General features: G+C 52.5%; 1 non-coding gene across 1 annotated transcript; it reads right to left on the minus strand.

Moving 5' to 3' along the window:
- Positions 1–4,579: 4,579 nt before the first annotated feature.
- On the minus strand, positions 4,580–4,735 carry LOC125603534. The gene has a single exon (XR_007335544.1). It is a non-coding gene; the product is annotated as a 5.8S ribosomal RNA (ribosomal RNA).
- Positions 4,736–6,045: the final 1,310 nt, after the last annotated feature.

Here is a 6,045-nt window from a genome sequence, read left to right on the forward strand (position 1 = left end):
CATATCAGCACGTTGGTCCTTCGACTCAGCACGCTTACCCATCCCGTGGACTGTTCAGGTGATTTTGGCCCACGTGGGCTGTCTGTTCAGTACACACAGGACATCCGTGGGTGTCCGCCAGCACACACATGACGTCCGTGGCTGTCCGTGTGTGTCCGTGTGTGTCCGTCTGTGTCCGTCTGTGTCCGTCAGCACACACAGGACGTATGTGGCCGTCCATCAGTACACATATCAGCACGTTGGTCCTTGGACTCAGCACGCTGGCCCTTCCCGTGGACTGTTTGTGTGATTTTGGCCCACGTGGGCTGCCTGTTCTGAACACATAGGACGTCTGTGGGTGTCCGCCAGCACACACAGGACGTCTGTGGCTGTCCATCAGCACACACAGGACGTTTGTGGCTGTCTGTGTGTGTCCGTGTGTGTCTGTGGGTGTCTGCCAACACACACAGGACGTCTGTGGCTGTCCATGGCTGTCCGTCAGCACACACAGGATGTCGTGTGTGTTTGTGTGTGTCCGTCAGCGCACACAGGACGTTCGTGGCTGTTCATCAGTACACATATCAGCACGCTGGTCCTTGGACTCAGCACGCTGGCCCTTCCCGTGGAGTGTTTGGGTGATGTTGGCCCACGTAGGCTGTCTGTTCAATACACACAGGACGTCCCTGGGTGTCCGCCAGCACACACAGGACATATGTGTCTTTTTGTGGCTGTCCGTCAGCACACACAGGACATATGTGGCTGTTCATGTGTGTCCTTGTGTGTCCGTGTTTGTCCGTCAGCACACACAGGACGTCCGTGGCTGTCCATCAGTACACATATCAGCACGCTGGTCCTTGGACTCAGCACGCTGGCCCTTACCGTGGAATGTTCGAGTGATTTTGGCCCACGTGGGCTGTCTGTTCATTACACACAGGACGTCCGGGGGTGTCCATCAGCACACCCAGGACGTCTATGTGTGTTCGTCAGCACACACAGGACGTCTGTGGCGGTCCGTGTGTGTCCATGTGTGTCCGTCAGCACACAGATGACGTCCGTGGCTGTCCATCAGTACACATATCAGCACGATGGTCCTTGGACTCAGCACGCTGACCCTTCCCGTGGACTTTTCGGGTGATTTCGGCCCACGTGGGCTGTTTGTTCAGTACACACAGGATGTCCGTGGGTGTCCGCCAGAATAGACATGACGTCAGTGGCTGTCCGTGTGTGTCCATGTGTGTTCATCTGTGTCCATCAGCACACACATGACGTCCGTGGCTGTCCATCAGTACACATATCAGCACGTTGGTCGTTGGACTCAGCACGCTGGCCCTTCCCGTGGACTGTTCGGGTGATTTTGGCCCACATGGGCTGTTTGTTCAGTACATACAGGACGTCTGTGGCTGTCCGTGTGTGTCCGTGTGTGTCCGTGTGCAGACACAGGATGTCCGTGGCTGTCCATCAGTACACATATTAGCACGATGGTCCTTGGACTCAGCACGCTGATCCTTCCCGTGGCTGTCCGTGTGTTTCCGTGTTTGTCCGTCAGCACACACAGGACGTCCGTGGCCGTCCATCAGTACACATATCAGCACGTTGGTCCTTCGACTCAGCACGCTGACCCTTCCCGTGGACTGTTTGGGTGATTTTGGCCCATGTGGGCTGCCTGTTCTGAACACACAGGACGTCTGTGGGTGTCCGCCAGCACACACAGGACATTCGTGGCTGTCCGTCAGCACATACGGGACGTCCATGGCTGGCTGTGTGTGTCCGTGTGTGTCTGTGGGTGTCCGCCAACACACACAGAACGTCTATGGCTGTCCATGGCTGTCCGTCAGCACACACAGGACGTCCGTGTGTGTCCGTCAGCACACACTGGACGTCCGTGTGTGTCTGTGTGTGTCCGTCAGCACACACAGGACGTTCGTGGCTGTCCATCAGTACACATATCAGCACGCTGGTCCTTGGACTCAGCACGCTGGCCCTTCTCGTGGACTGTTTGGGTGATTTTGGCCCACGTGGGCTGTCTGTTCAGTACACACAGGACGTCCGTGGGTGTCCGCCAGCACACACAGGACGTTTGTGGCTGTCTATGGCTGTCCGTCAGCACACACAGGACGTCCGTGGCTGTTCGTGTGTGTCCTTGTGTGTCCGTGTTTGTCCATCAGCACACACAGGACGTCCGTGGCTGTCCATCAGTACACGTATCAGCACGCTGGTCCTTGGACTCAGCACGCTGGCCCTTACCGTGGAATGTTCGGGTGATTTTGGCCCACGTGGGCTGTCTGTTCAGTACACACATGACGTCCGGGGGTGTCCGTGTGTGTCCATGTGTGTCCATGTGTGTTCATCTGTGTCCGTCAGCACACACAGGACATCCGTGGCTGTCTGTCAGTACACATATCAGCACGTTGGTCGTTGGACTCAGCACGCTGGCCCTTCCCGTGGACTGTTCTGGTGATTTTGGCCCACGTGGGCTGTTTGTTCAGTACACACAGGACGTCCGTGGGTGTCCAGCTGTTCACTCTACTAGTGAATTCATCAGTTGGTCAAGCTAAACCTGTAGCTACGGCTACACCTATTGCTACGGGTCCAGTTGTGGACGCGGTTGAGGTGATCGAGATCGATGGACCGGAAAGGTTTGAAAAGAAGGTTGACTATCTGAGTTTGCTTCAACATCTATCCAGATTGGGTACGAAGCCATTCTCAGGTAGCACCAACCCTGTTGTGGCAGATGAGTGGAGGAGTAGGCTGGTCCAAAACTTCCAATCAACTCGCTGTCCAGAGGATTACAGGCGAGACATTGCGGTTCACTTCCTCGAAGGGGACGCACATAATTGGTAGCTTGCAGTGGACAAGCGCACCAATGGAAGTCTCACAAGTTTTGGGGATTTTGAAGTTGAATTCAACCGCAAATACTTTCCTGCTGAGGCTTGGGATCGCCTGGAAGCTAAGTTTCTAGATTTGGTCCAAGGCCGCAGGACCATACGGTAGTACGAAGAAGAGTTCAAGCCAAGGAGCCGTGAAGGCTCGGTAAATGAGAGGCTATGTAACGTGTGGTTAGATGATGCTAGGGATGAACTAGTGATTGTCTCTGAAACGATTAAGAAGTTGTGTTTCGGATCTCATGTTTCTAAGTAATACATTTTATACACATTTATATTCCGCTGTGCTATCTGTTCAATTGTTTTAGAACCTCAGATTCGAACATGACTTAGTAAATGAAAGACTTAAAATGAATCAAACAAGCAAAGGATTGATTATATAGCAAACTGGTCCAGTTTCATTGAGAGGCCGGATTCGGGTGTTACACGTAACCCGGCTTCCAGTTCATCCCGAATCGGCAGTTGAGCTCTCGATTCTGTGGGATGGCTCAACAAAGCCGCCACCCCGCCCTACCTATTTAAATTTTGAGAATAGGTCGAGGACATTGCATCCCTGATGCCTCTAATCATTGGCTTTACCCGATAGAGCTCGTTTTCGAGCTCCAACAATCCTGAGGGAAACTTCGGAGGGAACCAGACATTAAATGGTTTGATTAGTCTTTCGCCCCTATACCCAAGTCAGACGAACGATTTGCACGTCACTATCGCTGCGGGCCTTCACCAGAGTTTCCTCTAGCTTCGCCCCGCTCAGGCATAGTTCACCATCTTTCGGGTCCCGACAGGCATGCTCACACTCGAACCCTTCTCATTAGATCAAGGTCGGTCAGTTGTGCACCTGTGAGGGATCCAGCCAATCAGCTTCCTTGCGCCTTACGGGTTTACTCACCCGTTGACTCACACACATATCAGACTCCTTGTTCTGTGTTTCAAGACGGGTCGAATGGGGAGCCCACAGCCCGACACCTTGAGCACGCAGATGCCAAGGCACGCCGTGAGGCGTGTGCTGCAGACCACGATTAAGGCAGCAACGTCTCTGCGGGCGTAACAAAAGCCCGGGCTTAGGTCACCACCTTAATCTGTTTTGGTCCACGGCCCGAATCTATCGGCAAACCGGATTGCTCCATTCTACATCCGACCGAGACGAATCGCCGGCCCCCATCCGCTTCCCTCCCGACAATTTCAAGCACTCTTTGACTCTCTTGCCCATATTTAGCCTTGGACAGAATTTACCGCCCGATTGGGTCTGCATTCCCAAACAACCCGACTCGTAGACAGCGCCTCGTGGTGCGACAGGGTCCGGGCATGACAGGACTCTCACCCTCTCTGGCGCCCTTTCCAGGGAACTTGGGCCTGGTCCGTCGCTGAGGACGCTTCTCCAGACTACAATTCGAACGCCAAAGACGTCCGATTTTCAAGCTGGGCTTTTCCCGGTTCACTCGCCGTTACTAAGGGAATCCTTGTTAGTTTCTTTTCCTCGGCTTATTGATATGCTTAAACTCAGCGGGTCATCCCGCCTGACCTGGGGTCGCGTTGAGGACTTTGGGTCATCAAGACCTTTTGGACCGGATCGTCTGACTATAGGACGAGAATTGAATTCACCAGCGCATGTCAAGAAGCTCCTGGCATCCTTAGTTCGGATTTTGGCCAACCGCGTGCGGTAACACACGGGAGATCAGCTTCGTCCCATATCATCGAGAGGATGGGGGGACGACGATTTGTGACACCCAGGCAGACGTGCCCTCGGCTAGAAGGCTTGGGGCGCAACTTGCATTCAAAGATTTGATGGTTCACGGGATTCTAATATTCACACCAAGTATCGCATTTTGCTACATTCTTCATCGATGCGAGAGCCGAGATATCCATTGCCGAGAGTCGTTTTAGACTTTACATTGCAGCACTGCTTCCGAACAAACACCGTCTCCGGGTTGGCGAAAGCAGGCTGTTTATTTGCTTTTTCCTTGACACTTTTCGTGCTGGGGTTTGGTGATATCCGGAAGCTATGCGTACGATCCAACCATAACTGAAGTCTTGGGCATGGATGAACGCATAACCACGGATTCTGTAGGCACAATAAGAAACTGGCCTACCGAGAGTGATGTTTCAAGGGTACGACAATGATCCTTCTGCAGGTTCACCTACGGAAACCTTGTTACGACTTCTCCTTCCTCTAAATGATAAGGTTTAGTGGACTTCTCGTGACGTCGCAGACGGCGAACCACCCACGTCGCCGCGATCCGAACACTTCACCAGATCATTCAATCGTAGGAGCGACGGGCGGTGTGTACAAAGGGCAGGGACGTAGTCAACGCGAGCTGATGACTCGCGCTTACTAGGAATTCCTCGTTGAAGACCAAAAATTGCAATGATCTATCCCCATCAAGATGAAATTTCAAAGATTTCTCGGGCCTGTCGGCCAAGGTGTGAACTCGTTGAATACATCAGTGTAGCGCGCGTGCGGCCCAGAACATCTAAGTGCATCACAGATCTGTTATTGCCTCAAACTTCCTTTGCCTAAACGGCCATAGTCCCTCTAAGAAGCCGGCCGTGAAGGGATGCCTCCACGTAGCTAGTTAGCAGGCTGATGTCTCGTTCGTTAACGAAATTAACCAGACAAATTGCTCCACCAACTAAGAACGGCCATGCACCACCACCCGTAGAATCAAGAAAGAGCTCTCACTCTGTCAATCCATACTATGTCTGAACCTCGTAAGTTTCCCCATGTTGAATCAAATTAAGCCGCAGGCTCCACTCCTGGTGGTGCCCTTCCGTCAATTCCTTTAAGTTTCATCCTTGCGACCATACTCCCCCCGGAACCCAAAAACTTTGATTTCTCATAAGGTGCCAGCGGAGTCCTAAAAGCAACATCCGCTGATCCCTGGTCGGCATCGTTTATGGTTGAGACTAGGACGGTATCTGAACGTCTTCGAGCCCCCAACTTTCTTTCTTGATGAATGAAAACATCCTTGGTAAATGCTTTCGCAGTTGTTTGTCTTTCATAAATCCAAGAATTTCATCTCTGACTATGAAATACGAATTCCCCCGACTGTAACACCCCCGAACCGTCCTAGACATATGGTCGATCAACCGGCCAACAATCAAACAAGAACATGACCGATCGATCGTCCAACACCCAGGGTTGGAGATGATTGAGCCAACCGGCCAGCCAACAATCAAGCAAGAACAT

This window comes from Brassica napus, unplaced genomic scaffold, assembly GCF_020379485.1.
Source record: "Brassica napus cultivar Da-Ae unplaced genomic scaffold, Da-Ae ScsIHWf_346;HRSCAF=548, whole genome shotgun sequence".
Taxonomy (NCBI): domain Eukaryota; kingdom Viridiplantae; phylum Streptophyta; class Magnoliopsida; order Brassicales; family Brassicaceae; genus Brassica; species Brassica napus.